Source organism: Protopterus annectens, chromosome 1.part1, assembly GCF_019279795.1.
Source record: "Protopterus annectens isolate FY-2018-M chromosome 1.part1, PAN1.0, whole genome shotgun sequence".
NCBI classification, from domain to species: Eukaryota; Metazoa; Chordata; order Ceratodontiformes; family Protopteridae; genus Protopterus; species Protopterus annectens.
This window is the reverse complement of record NC_056726.1, coordinates 1,408,645,544-1,408,660,768: the sequence shown is the minus strand read 5'-3', so window position 1 is coordinate 1,408,660,768 and position 15,225 is coordinate 1,408,645,544.

Here is a 15,225-nt window from a genome sequence, read left to right as displayed (position 1 = left end):
AGAAACAATTATAAAAGTAAATGTTTCTATTGTGTAGGCTAATTTCCTTCAAATTATACAATCTCATAACTGCATGGTGCAGAATTTTTTTATCACTGAAGACTGGGGTTTACTTTATTTACGTAAACAATAGTCTTTTTTCTTTACGTTATCTTTATGATAAAAAGACATTCAGTTTATGAATACTGTCATTCAGGCTAAGATCCATTGAGGGTAATAACTGTCAGGTTTCTTTTTTTTTTCTTTACTATGTAAATATATAATTGCAATTTAACTTTTGTAATACTCTGTTTTCGAAATAAATGTTATCAAATGTTTTATTTGTATTCCTCTTGGGCATTGAACATGCCATTGTATTTCCTGTTGCTAGTGTCTCCTGGCTCAGCTTGTGTTTGATATGGGTCTTCTGATCGGATCTATATTAGAACACCGAACATTTAAAATGTCGAGTGTTCTATTATCGACCCATTTTCAGCGAACGCTGAAAATATCGAAGAAGCAGCAAACCAAATTCTTTCCTAGGGAAAGAATTTGGTTGTCTGTTTCTGTTGCTTTGGTATTTTCAGCGTTCTGTTGGAAAGTTACGGGTCGGGTTCAGGTAAGTGTGTGATTGAGTGCGGGTTAGGTATGTGTGCAATTGTGTGGACATGAGAGTTAGGGCGGGTTAGGGTGCAGGTTAGGTATGTGTGCGATTGTGTGAACATGAGGGTTAGGGTGGGTTAGGTGTGTTAGAGTTAGGGTGCGGGTGAGGTGAGTGTGCGATAGTGACGGACCTTAAGGTTAGGGTTTGGGTTAAGGTAAGTGGATAGTTAGTGGTGTGTGTGTAGTTTAGTATAGGGTTAGGTGTAATATTTTAGGTGTATGTGTGTGGATTGCTGTTTGTTTGGTGTGCTTGTGTTGTGTGTATGTGTTTTGGAACAGCAAATTCTGAACATTCGATGTTTGGTATTTTTGATTGGTGGGATTCAATATTAGAACACTCGACATTTTGAATGTTCAGTGTTCTAATACAGACCCTTCTGATCAGTCCTCTCTGCTGTTGAACAAACTGAAATAAATAAATGGGCTAGTTAATGAAAATCAAATCTAATCAGCTTTGAAGAGATCAACAGAAAAACAGGTAGGAAATACTGTGCAAACATTAATAAATAATGGTAATAACTTGGGTGGAACTCTGGCATCCCAGAATTTATTTTATGGATGTTGATTAGCTTTTTATTTATTCAGGCACTGTGGTTCTGCATACTTTTTTATATTAACATAAAAGAGATAATTGATAACCGATGCATTATAAAAAATAAACTATGCAGTACTGAAGCACAAAATTTAATCTCAAACATCCGGTTTGCTTAAATTTCATAAGAAGTCTTCTATTACCCTCTTGTGGTGCTGAGCTTTTACTTCATAGTATTATATTTTTTTAAATGATATATTTTGCAGACGTTACAGTTTAAGGCAGTACTTAAGTCAGTATCCTCACAGAAAAGCAGGTTATGGATCTGATGTTTTGCTTTTTGTTCATGAACATAACAAGCAGTAATAGTTTTCCATTAATGTAACAGTGCCAATTTAATGTATGTGGCATTGGCACATTAAAAGCTTTGGCTATCATGTGATCACTTTGATTTACAATAACTTAATTGTACATAAAACAGAACCCATGGAAAATGAAAAGGCAAAGTATATATTTTAGCATTAACTGCATCACAAATGAAAGACTACATTCCTAGTTAGACATGTTATAGTCATTGACTGAACATGTTAGGAACCATTTTGCTCACTTCTGTTGCATATTTATTCTTACAGTCAGAAAATGGTGCATTATTATTGTCCTATCAGTCAACATTAATTTACAATAAACCAGTGGTTGCTTATTGCCACAGCAATGTGTCATCATTCTCTTCATGCTGTGTAAGCAAAACACTCACTGCTAAACAGAAGCTTTTATCATTCAGAGTGAAATGTCCTGAAGCATTTAATATGAAGACAAATAACAGTTGCATAGTCTGTTTAGTCTTCCCATACCTTATCTCACAAGCTGCCAGCAGTAATTATATAAAAGTCTGCTGCAACTCTTTTGAAAGACAGCCTTTTGTCTGCCAGTGCATTGACAAATGCAGCCATTTTTTGACCCTGCTACCTTATCAGGATAAGGTTTCCAGGTAACGACCCCAATTTTCCAAAATAATACTTCACATACAGCTCCTAAACCATACACCTGGTATCCCCAACTGCATAATTGTGGTCTTATCCATTTTTTAAATATGCAGTTCGCTTAGACTCTTCAGATTCCCTCAGGGTGCTAACGTTTATCTCCTGCCCCCACTGTCATTATTCAGAATGCACATATTAATCTCTTTCATGCGTTTTTGAGATGAATGATAACTTCATTTCTTATAAGTGGTGATGTTTCTACCAATAGTTTCTAGTACTTGAATATCTTTGATTTTTCTGACACTCCTTGCTTGCTTTTCTATGATTTATTGCACAAATCTGACTCTATATATCTGTATATATTACATCTCAGTCATGTTTACTGAAGCTATGATGAGTAGGGTCATAAGAAGATGAAGAAACCAACTGCAGCATGGCATCTAGTGAAAGACTTATCATGAAAGAAATGCAGAATGAAAATATAACATCCAAGGACATTTGTTTGAGATTCAAAAAAATTAACTTCAGCCAACAGAAACAATTAGCTATTATACTGAGAAACTCTGAATGTCAAATAGGAGATGCCTTCCGAACCTATGGAAGGCATAGTCAAAACAAAAAGCAGTAACATCCACAAATTGAATCAGAGAATATTTGCCTTATAGTGACAAAACAAATCTAGGGCTAAATACCACATGTCAAAAGCCATAATGCATTGTTGGAAATAACAAACTAAAAATGATTTATCATTTGTAAACCATGTAATATGTATTTTAGGGACAGCATACAAATATTTTTCTTGAGGTAAATTTCTTAGGGTTTGCGAAATCCACTATACTTTTACCCAATATATTGCTTTCTGTCCTTCAAGGGCACAGCAAGGCTAAAAACAATGCTGCATGCAGCAACTAGGGTGAGGTTATGTGAAACTTAGTCTTGCTACAGATATGGAAGAAAGTTCTACTACATAGCTCATAGCATACATTAGGGGAGCTCCCAATCACTGTCTAATGTAGTCTGCTGTAATATTAACATTTCCCGCTGCATGACACTGTGGTAGCAGAACAAGGAGGAAAGAGGTCCTGGAAGTTGCTTTTATCTGATTTATGAAGATTGTTATCTTTCTTAGAACATCTTCTATTGTGGCTTCATCTCCTGCCTCTGTTGTTCACTCTGCTGATTAAAATAGAAGAGTTTCTTGGAGGTTAGCCAATTCCTGCCATACCAAGAGATGATGTATAAAACATTTGCATTCCAGCATTCATAGTTTAGTCTTTCATTTTTGTTTTAGGAAGGAAGCATTCAGCTGACTCCTGAAATGTGGGATCTGAACGAAAATTGTTCATAGGTTCATAGGCAGGTACTAGGCTATTGGCCCAAGGGCCAAAGTAAGGCTAGCCAACACGGTTCCCTGGCTTACGCAACCCAAGAAAGTTATTTTCCTGTGCCCCTGTCGAGCAGAGCCACAGAAGTGATCCCCAGGGTGTATTTCCTATTTCCCATCCACTCATCAAGATTTTGTTGAAGAGTGCTAATGAGGAACTTTGCTTGACATAGATGGCTAGCTTGTTCCAGAGTTTAGGAAGTCTCTGGGACAGGAATCTATCCCTCCAGCATGTCCTGTTTATTGTGGTGACAAGGTTTAGGTCCCTAGAGTGTGTAGCTCAGAGGGATTGGGATTTCTTTAAGTGCAGCATGTCCAACAGCTCTGGGTTTGACATGGCTTTGTATGTTACACAGAGATCGCCTCTGAGTAGGCAATATGTGACGGAGTAAAGCTGGAGTTTTTTGAGATGGTCTGCGTAAGGCATCTGTTTGAGGCCAGTAATCCTCTTTGTGAGGTATTTTTGCGGCCTTTCCAGTTGTTGTAGATGTCTTGTGAGGTACATACCAAAAGGGGCATTGTACTCTATAATGGGTCTAATGAGTGATGAGTAAAGGGGAACAATGACCTCTTTTTTTTTGTATGAGAAACTTTTTGTGATGAGGTGTGCCACGTAGAAAGATTTCCTGACCACTGTGGCGATGTGATTATCAAAGGAGAGACTACTGTCCACCTGTGTCCCAAGGTCTCTTATCGCACTTTCAGTGTTAAGTAGACTACCGCCTATGTGGTAGTTCATGAGTTTTTACCAAAGGGGATGGCAATGCACTTTTTGGCATTGAGCTTGAGACCATGTCTTTGACACCAGGCATCTGTCTCAGTGAGGCCCTTTTGTAGGATGTCCACATCGTTAGGAGTTTCAATTATGGCTCCTAGTTTGCAGTCATCTGCGAATTTAGTTAGCCAAAGACCTTCTGTGTTAGCCTGTACTTCAGAGAAGTAGATACCAAACAGCAGAGGACCCAGGACTGAACCCTGTGGTACTCCACTTGTCACTGGTCTGAAGTCTGATTTGGAGTCTGCTACTTTCATGGTGTGGGTTCTTTCAGTAAGCCAGTTGGCAACCCATCTTGTGACATAGGGATTTATACCTAATTTAGTGAGTTTATCTATAATTCCAGAGTGGGGGATGGTGTTGAACGCCTTGGCGAGATCTAGATAGGCTGTGTGAACCACCTTACCCTCATCTATGGCTTTGGTGACTACTTCAAAGATGTCTATCAGGTTTAGAAGACATGATCTGCCTTTTACAAACCCAAACTGTGTGAGGACCAGAGTTTGGAGATCTCCAATGTCTTTGTTTATGAGATCCATGATGATACATTCCATGGCCTTGCAGACGAGGCTCGTCGGGCTAATGGGGCGGTAGTTCCCGGGGTCTGTTGTGGCCCCCCCTTTTGTGGAGTGGGATAACTGTCGCGGTGGGCCATTCAATGGGCACAAAGCCTAAGGTGAGGCTATGATTGAACATGGTACTTAGGTGGAGTGCCAGTTCATTCTGTAGTTCATGTAGAAGGCAGCCTGGGATGTTGTCAGGTCCCATGGATACTGTGTTCTTGGCTTTGGAGAGTGAAGTTTTTACCTGTGCAGCCGTGATTACAGGAACTTTGCATTCTTCCGGTATAAAGATGGGCTGTGGTTGAGTGGCAGACTGAGTCTGTGGGCTATGTGTCATTTGGGTTGTGTTGGGGGGTGGAGGTTGATTGCATTTCTGCTTTGGAGGTCTTTGTTGCTTGAGCAGATTATTATTATTGAAAGCCTCCGCGAATGTTTTTGTGTTTCTATGTGTGGATTTTGCTGGTGTAGGTTTAGTGGGACTATGTGATGAGTGTGGTGTGGTGCAAGTGTTTACCTTCTCCTCTGTCTGTTAAGTTCAGTCTTGGACGGAGAGAGCTTTACCTCAAGTTTGGCTAGATAAGTGCATCTCTCACAGGTTGTAGTGTTGGGTGGTAGGAGGAGAGGGTTTTCTGTGTATATGAGGCAATTTCTACATTGCCTCAAGATGCCCAGATTCATCAGATAGATAGGAGAGAACACTAGGAGCTGACCCTTGGACATGCCTGAAGAAAAAACTATTTTCCTCTAGATAAGTGAGGAAAGTGAGTACAAGAGCTGTTTTCCTCTAGGTAATGAGGAAGGTTAAGTGGTGTAGTAATTTGTAGCTTATTTAGTGCTTACAACAAGTTCTGAGCAAGTGCTGAGCATGAATAAGCAAATTCAACTGCTAAAATCAAGAATCTGTATCTGAAGTAGACTAGTTAGAGGAAAGAAACAAGTGCAAATGCGGCTTTTAAATCAAAAAGTTGAGAGAGATGGAAAAATTGCCCAAACGGCCAATAACTACAATTTCTGGGCCAGAAACCACTCCTTATGTGGTAGATAGGTAACTTAGTGCTTACCACTCCCACTGATATCCTAGAAGGCTTCCCTCCAACACAGAAAGGCTTTGGGGGCTCAGAAGCTTACAAACAGTCCTGGATACAGCAAATCTGTATCTGGACTAGACTAGTTACAGGAAAGGATGGAAGCAAGTTCAAATGCGCGCTTTTAAATCAGGAAGTTCAGAGAGATGGAAAAACTTACCAAACAGACAATAACTACAATTTCTGGGCCAGAAACCACTCCTTATGTGGTAGATAGGTTACCTAGTGCTTACCACTCCCACTGATAAGCTAGAAGGCTTCCTTCCAACACGGAAAGGCTTGGGGGAGCTAAGGAGCTTAGAAACAGTCCTGGATACAGCAAATCTGTATCTGGACTAGACTAGCTAAAGGAAAGGGTGGAAACAAGTGCAAATGCGGGCTTTTAAATCAAAGTTGAGAGAGATGAATAAACGTCCCTGGGCCAGAACCACTTCTTAAGTGGTAGATAAGTTACCTAGTGCTTACCACTCCCACTGATAAGCTGACAGGCTTGGGGGGGGGGGGCTCAGAAGCTTACAAACAGTCCTGGATATAGCAAATCTGTATCTGGACTAGACTAGGTACAGGAAAGACAGCAAACAAGCATATTTTTTTTGTTACAGTTAAGCAGAACACAGGGAGATTCTAGCAAAAATTTTTTTTTTTGTTTTGTTATTCCCTATCTCTGACATAATGTCATTAGGAGAGGCTTAAGTTCATTGGCAGGTTTGTCTCCATTAGGTTACTGATGGAGCATCCGAGGCATAATATGAACATGAAGCAAAGAGTATCCCACATGTATCTGCAGTGGATAGTAGTTTAATAATGTTATTGAACTTATGCGAAAAAGTGATAAGCTGAAGCTGATTCACAGATGGATGGGCATGGCATCTATCTGTGCCACTTTAGAAATGGGTTCGGTTGCCACACAAAACATCATCAGCAAGGGATAAGAGGAGTGATGAGGCATTCTGTGTTACCTTCTCCGGCGGGAACAGGTGTGTCCCAGGGGCATGGTTCCAATATCCATATCTCAGGTGAAGACTGGAGATCTAGCAGCGTGTGGGTGATTCCAAGTTAAGGCATTCATGCTTAACTGGTCTGCTCTCCTATTGTATGCCTAATTCAGGAGCAGTAGTCAGATGATTTATATGAAGTATGAGTCCATAACATCTCTCAAAAAGTTGCCAGATACATAGCAGAGAACTTAAATACAGGAAGACATTTAAACACACACACACATATATATATATATACATATATATATATATATATATATATATATATATATATATATATATATATATATATATCTGTATATAATGAATTATCACTGGTAAGACAGATTGAAAGTAAACATATCAAACAACCTCACTGATGATATCATTTATTGTTTTTTAAAATCATGTAGAAAAAGTGATCGCAAATATAAACCAATTAGCTACATTTACAGTCACCGTAAAATAATAAAGAAATGTATTTTACTTGCCGGGCATTCCCTCACTGTGCCCAACCTGCGGACCCCAATAACATAAATAAACTAACTCCAGCTTTTAACAACCACAAAGAAAGGAGAAAACTGCTGAATTATGTTACAGGGAACCTTCTGAAGTTCGACTGTAACATAATTCAACCAAGTATTCCACAAAACAACCTCAACACATAATAAATGTGTGCCACGATAGAACATATGTCAATAATATCTATCTCTCTGTCTACCCATCTGTCTGTCAAATATATATCATATATTAGAGAGATAATTAGATAGATAGATAGATAGATAGATAGATAGATAGATAGATAGATAGATGGATGGATGGATAGGGGGTATGTATGCATGCATATGTGCATATAAAGACCTCATCTGCGTTATCAGTAAATGTACTGTCATGATACTTGGCATTAAGGACATAAATTATTACAAAATAATGGTCAGTTTATAAGAATGACACCATCTTTAAACATCTAGAGACAGTGTTTGACAATTGTTTACACTATGACCACTGTACATCTACTAAAGTCAGAAATGTGTATTCTGCAGCCCATGAATGCTGGATTTTATAGCTTGGAACTTTGATAATCATTTTTATTTATATAGGGATGGTGTTCCAAATTTGGAGATGTAACAGGGGTTTAGTGAGTCCCCTGATGAATTATTTCCTTTAGTAGAAATTTATTACCAGAATGGGAGTCCCTTGTAAGGGTGTAGAGCAATAATATATTTTTTAACACAGGGCATTATTTAGGAAAATATGTTAGTCTGTATGCCATAACTATCTTTTTCAAAACAGGTTTATTGTTTTAACATATAAGAGAAATATCATAACAATTTTATACAAGTAATTAAAAATAGGTATTATTATAATATTCAACAAAACAACTAAAGTATTTACAAAGACATCCACTACAATCAGATCGATTAATTAAACTAAAATACCATGCTATTGAAATTAAAATTTTTTTAACAAATTTTGTAAATTATCCCATACAATAAAATAAGATGTTTTTCTATTTGTTCTAGTCCTAATTGTGTTTATTTCCATATGGCACACTATATTCATAACATTTTAAATTCATTGAACGAAGGAGGTGTATCTGAAATCCAATTTCTAGTTATTATTTTCCTAGCCACTGCTAGAATAGACCATAACAAGGAAGCTTAACCTTTTTAACACTTTGAGGTACAGGTGTGTTGAATAATATAAGAGATTTAGAAATAATGAAATTATCTGTAAAAAGAGCCTGCAAAAATTCATTAATTGACTTCCAGTATTCTTTCAATTTTATACAGTCATAAAACATATGAGCCCAGTCAGCATTAATTTCTACATTACATCTCTTACATAGATTATCTTTATTATTTATTTTATTCATCATCAAAGGTGTATAAAAGATCTATGTAAAAATTTCCATGTATAAAGTCTCCAGACAATGGAAGACGTAGTTCTATAAGCAGATTCCAATATATATTGTTTATCTTGTTGATTTGGTGGGTCCCCATTAATAGAAGTGAAATAATTCCAGTATGAATCTACACTGTAAAAGTTTCTTGTCTGATAACTTTATGTATGTATAAAAGTTTATCTTTATCAGAAACTTTATGTTGTAAATTTAATATCAAGTAATCAATCAGTGTTGGAATAGATTCTTTAACAGTTATAGACATTAAATCTATTTTATTAATGAGATGTTGTCTAAAGGTCTGAACCTCTAACCAGCAAGTTTCTCTTAGATCAAATTCTTGTTTTAAGAAATCTAGATTTTTAACTTTATTATCAGATATCAACTGATACCAGTACTTTAGATCATTATCTATAGCTAAATGAGTTCCTTCAGAAGTAGATGACAAAAGCATACCCTGAGTATACATTATAGGAAATACAATAAAATTCCATTCCCTATACTTAGGGTGCATGAATATAAAGAGTATGCCATAACTATCTGAAAGCATGTTATGTAGCTGTTGAGCTCTAGTCAGCTTAAAATCAAAACACCAGTACATTGACAGTCTTAATGCTGACAAAAAAAATGAAAACACAGTGCACATGCTCCAACACATTATCTGAGGGCAAGCAAATTAAAAAGCATGTTGGGGTGTACCCCCTCTACTTAAACATTCCTATACCAAGATCACACAATACTGAGGAAAGGGCATACCCTATTATCACAGTGATCTCACACAAAAGTCAGCTTTCCTGCTTTTAAAAGCTCAAAGTTTCAAAACTTTGAATTTCTTATGGTTGAGACCATAAGACTGAAGTTTGGAGATTGCCGTAATGGGCAGAATGGGAAATTTACCATTTTTCTCGCTGTAGTGTGATCTTGGAGTTGGTGTATTTAATTAGCAGGGGGTGTGGATGATGCCCCCCTGCAAAAACATAAAAGAATTTTTTTTTTTCTGAAGTTTCAAAGTTTCAGAACATCTAATCAACAGGTGTGTGACATCACACAATTCTTTGGTTTGGGGAATATATTCTTAGCCTGAGTTTTTGTGATCATGGAGTTTGTACATATAATAAGGAGGAGGGCACAGTGTTTTTTTTTTATTTCTTTTTATAGTTTTAAATTTTGTATGCACTGAGGCTGCTTCTTGCAGTATGCATACTGGAGTATCTGCATTTCACTGTTTTCATGTCAAATTTCAGTCGATGTTGGGTGTATTTGATCATTAGTAGTACATCCATATAAATATGTATATACATATTATGACACTCAAGTATTGTGAAGGTAGGTTGTAATAACCATGAAAATCAAACATGAACTTACAAACACAGTACCAAAGTCAAAATTCAGGCAGTAAAACCATAACAATATTGTTGTTTTCTATAAAAGTTTAAGGACCACTAAAGCTGAATTCCAAAGGTGCAAGCAGCAAACATAAGTACTTATGAAGGAAAAGAAGTCCAATGAGCAAGCAGGATTGCCACAAACTAGGTATGATTGCCGTTCAGAATATGATGCTGAAGATAGGACAATGCACAAATCTGCTTCACCAGGATGAGGGTGGACACAGTCTTAGGTAAACACATCAGCAGAAAGTTTCCATGGCAACTTCCAAAAATTAAAAACATAATTGAAATTCCAACAGAATGTTGCAATACAACAAATATTCAATATTTACTAATATGGAGAGTAGAATAGATTTCAAATAATTGTAACTAAATACCCAAAACAAAATACAAATGGCCATAAACTTTAACAATAACTCAAATGCTGGCAGAGTCTGTATAACAGATTTTTACCCATAAATACATATATATATATATATATATATATATATATATATATATATATATAATATAATAACTCTTATACTCTTTTGTTATGCCTCTGCTTCAAGAACCACACTTTTTTTTTTTGCTTGTAAATGTTTTATCACACTGTGGCTCACTTGCCGTGGTAATAGCATGGAGAATGGAATGTTAGTGCCCTTGTGTGTCTGGCTTAGTCAAGCTCCTTCTCCAGCACAGACTGATGTCTCTGTTTTTTTTTTTCTAGCATCACCTAAAGCCTGGTCTCATAAACACTGATTTCTGGTGTCAGAATTAATTCTTCCCAGCGTTAGTTGCTGTTAACCATCTGACTCTTCTCGAACTATTCTCACATGACCTTGAAATATTCTGTTTTTCAAATCAGTATGTGCTAATGACCAACAGGTACCTAACTAAAGTTTTGAAAAATAATGATGCTCCTCAGTTTGTGTTTTCTTTTCTGTCTGATCTTATTGATACAATAAAACCAATAACGAAATTAAGTGTACATTTAGATATAAGATAAGCAGCCTTGAAAGCATCAGCAAAACATCTTGGAATGCCATTCAGAAGTGTTTGCAATCCTCCATCCTTCAAAGTGAAATTAAATACTTGGAAGAACAGATATAATAAAACTGAGTTACTGGAATGCAACAAAATCTTAAACATCTTCAAAGTACTTGCATTGATTCGTGCAGAGTACTTCTATATGTCTAAGAATAATATGTTATTAACTTACTCTGAATGAAGTCATGTTTACCTCCTGATCAGAGGTCAATGTTCTCTCCTAGAAGAGATTAGATTGCTCTCTCCAGCTGAGAATGGCATCACCTGTCTCAGGTGTAGGAGGTTAAGTACTTGGGTTCTTGTTCACTAGTGAGCCCAGAGGGTTCAGGAGATGGATGAACAGATGGGTACTGTAGCAACAGTACTGCAGGCATTGTGATGGACAGTGGGGGTGAAATAAAAGTCTTAGTACAACACTATACGGGCCACTCTATGTCATCATCCTTATCTATGATCACGGACTTTGACTAGTGAATGAAAGACTGAGGTTCCAGACAGAAGTAACAGAAATAAGGCTCCTTCACAGAAGATCTGGCCTCACTCTATGATAGATTGAGGAGCTCATCAGTCTTGGAGGACCTCAACGCATGGCCACTGCTCATCCTTGTTGTTAGGAGTCAGTTTAGGTAGCTATTATTTCTAGAGATCATAATTTATTTATTTATTTATTTGAATGTGTTAACTGGGTAGAACATTGATCTCTGCTGACCAATTTCAATCTCAGCTTGGACAAAATTGCAAAATACAATGAGAAACAAATACAGCAGAAAGAACACTGAAGTATAATTGTAGATTAAAGTATATGCAATTATATACAATTGCAATTGTCAAACTGACAATCAGTAGGTTATTCATTAAAAGTTTTATGTAGTGGTAGCTGACCAACTAGTGGGAGGCAGTGAGAGGATGTGGAAGGATGGAGTAATGTTGCCAGAGAGATAGCACAGATTCTCATCAACTTTCTTAAAGTCTTTAATTGTGGTCAGAATTGTGAGTAGAAAAATGATTCTTTAAGATGGGAGGTGTAAGATTCCCATGGTGTGGGACCAAAAACTGAGAAGCAGTGATCTATGCAGTGAAACTTGGCACTGGGCATTTGTAAAGGGGATACTGAACTATTGTTATTTCAGAGATAGTATGATAGCGGAAGTCTTATTAGTTTGCCTTCCAGAGGAGGAAATAATTTGGTTGTGTAGAAGTCTGAATAATTGATAGCTCAACAGAACTTCTCTATTCTGGTTAATATATTTGATAAACAGGTCCTGCTGGAGAGACAGGTATGTATCCCAGAGACTACACCTTGTCTGAAACTGCCTCCCCATCCATTTCAAACAAAGTTCCTCACTAACCCAATTCAAGTGTAACTTGGGCAACTGGATGGGGAACTGGAATTCACACATGGTTTGGCACGTGTGTCTCTAAGGGACACAGGTAACCTGTAAATGTTTCATCTCCCAGGCCATACTTACACTACCAAGGGTACCACAGCTTGTCAAAGATTTGTCATGCATAACTTGGCTTAGAAAAGCCCCTGTGGTCATTAGCCTAGTACATATCTTTGGCACTATGAACCTATGAATATAAACTCACTTTAGTGTTGGAACGGTAGCCATTTTGAATTTTCTACAGTTTTGCAGTGGTGTGTGTGTTTTGGAGAGAGTGGATTCAACCTACAGATTCTGTTTTCAATCATTTGAATGTGTTTGCCATTTCTTTTTGATGCTGAGGCTACTAAGAGGAGGCCATATGCTGACTGGAAGGGAAGAAAACTTCACCTGTAGATATGGGGAAGATTTTGTTGGGCCATTATAATAGTTTTTCAGTTTTTTTATTTGTGTTGCCTAGATGGAAATAGAAGTTCAGAGATGGGTCTAAGCAAATGCCTAAATATTTAAATGCATGGGCATTTTTCATGTCAGTGTTTTATGCTCAAATATGTGCAGTGCAGATGAGGATTTTGTGAGCTTTTACTTGGTTCCAGAGAATGTTTTTTTTTTTTTTCAAGAGTTAAGAAAAACATTTTTGTTGTTGATCCATTGGATACAGTTAAGGAAGACTGATTCTAACTGAAGTAATTTTGTAGCAGTGTGAGTGACTGAGTAGAACAGTAAAGGACCATGTCATTCACATAAAGTAGTAGTGGAAGGTGAGGTAGGCCAAAGGGTAACCTTTTTGACATATATGGAGAATAGGAGGGGCCAGTATGAAGCCCTGAGGAATACCTTTCTTAAGGTTTGTGAAGGGAGAGAAAGAAGGGGATGGCTATTTACAGAGAAGTGATGGAAGTATCAAACCAGGGAATGGAATCTTGATTGTTACATATTTCAAGTACTTGATGTGAAAAGACAATGTGATCCACAAAATCATCTGCTTTGGTAAAGTATAAAAATGGTGCCTGTGAGCTATTTTTTGTTCATGCCTTGGAGTAGTTTATTTGTCAGAGTCCATAATGTGCTGTGAGATGAGCAGAAGCTATGTTATTTGTTTGAAAGAAGATTGCAATCACTGAGAAATTGTGGTAGTTGGGTGTATATTAGTTCCTCAAGAAGTTTTCCTAGGGTTAGGAAGATGGAGATTGGGTAATAGTGTGAGACTTTGGAAGGTGTGGGTGGTTTGGCAGTGGATTCACCGTTGCTGGTTTCAACATGTTCAGCACTGAGTTTTAAGTTAACTATAGACTGCATATAAGCTAGACAGGTGCAGTGATGTTCTCCCTGCAGTTACAAATGAACCAAGGATGCAGACTAGTAACATCTTGGGACTGGCAATATGTATTTGTTCAAGAATTGTCTCACTGTCTTTAGTTTTTATGACATTCTTGAACCTGGTGGATATAACTTTGGTAATTAGCCAGGTAAGGCAGAAGGATTTCTTAAGTATAATTCATGCGTGATAACTGAGGTATGGAATGCTGTGCATGAAGGTACTTAGATCTCTAATGACACTGCTAATATTAAGTGAAGTCCTGTTTTTGTAACAATCATTAGGATGGACATGCTTCCCATTTCTGGTCATTCTAATGGATTAAAATTTGTTTGTATAATCTAGTATTTCATTCTATTTCAAATTCAAAGGAATCAGAATTCTTCATGGAATTCCTGTGCCACAACTGATCTAGATGTCCTCCATTTGCAAGATGTTAATTTAAAATTGGATAATCTTTCTTCTGAATTACTAATGGTATAAATGCATATTCCTTAAAGCTTCTGGTATAATGGATTACTTATTCCTCATCAGTAGAACTGGGCTCACTGACTTCATTGATGATGCACAGAATTTTCTTCTTATGCAAAATAACTTTATCATCCAGCAATGATTTCCTATGGATTTCCACAGGGGTCATTATTAGGTCCATCTTATACATTTTATGATTTATCAGTCTTTCTGGATTTCCACAATACCTATACCACAATTTATGCAGACAACCTACTTGTCCTTCATGGAGGCTCTACACAATCAGTACTTCAGTGTACACTGCAAGATTATGTCAACAGCATAGGGCAATAGTTTGTGAAGGTTAACTTAGTGTTAATTCAGGGAAAATACATGTTCCGTGCCATTTTACACTCTAAACATTATTTTAAATATCTACCTGTTACACTTTTTATTATGTAATTAAAATTGAAATAACTTTGGCATCTCAGTTCTGATATGCATTTGGCTGGTTAGACCATCAATAAAATAGTTATTTTCATATATTCTACTGTCTGAGTTCATCTCAATACTTTTTGTCCCTCATGCCTTGCACAAGCTAGACTACACCTGTCAGGAGCAGTCCCTTTGTATTTATCTTACAGCATGACTGTTTCAAAACATACCTCTCAACAGTCCAGAATATTGCAGAATGTTCCAATTTTTCTTCATCTGTTCCTCATAAAAGTTGCGGTTTTCTGGGAAATCATTGAGACTGAAATCACTAAATAATGATGGGCATTTGAGTTTCTGACTTCATGTCCTTGAGAAAAAT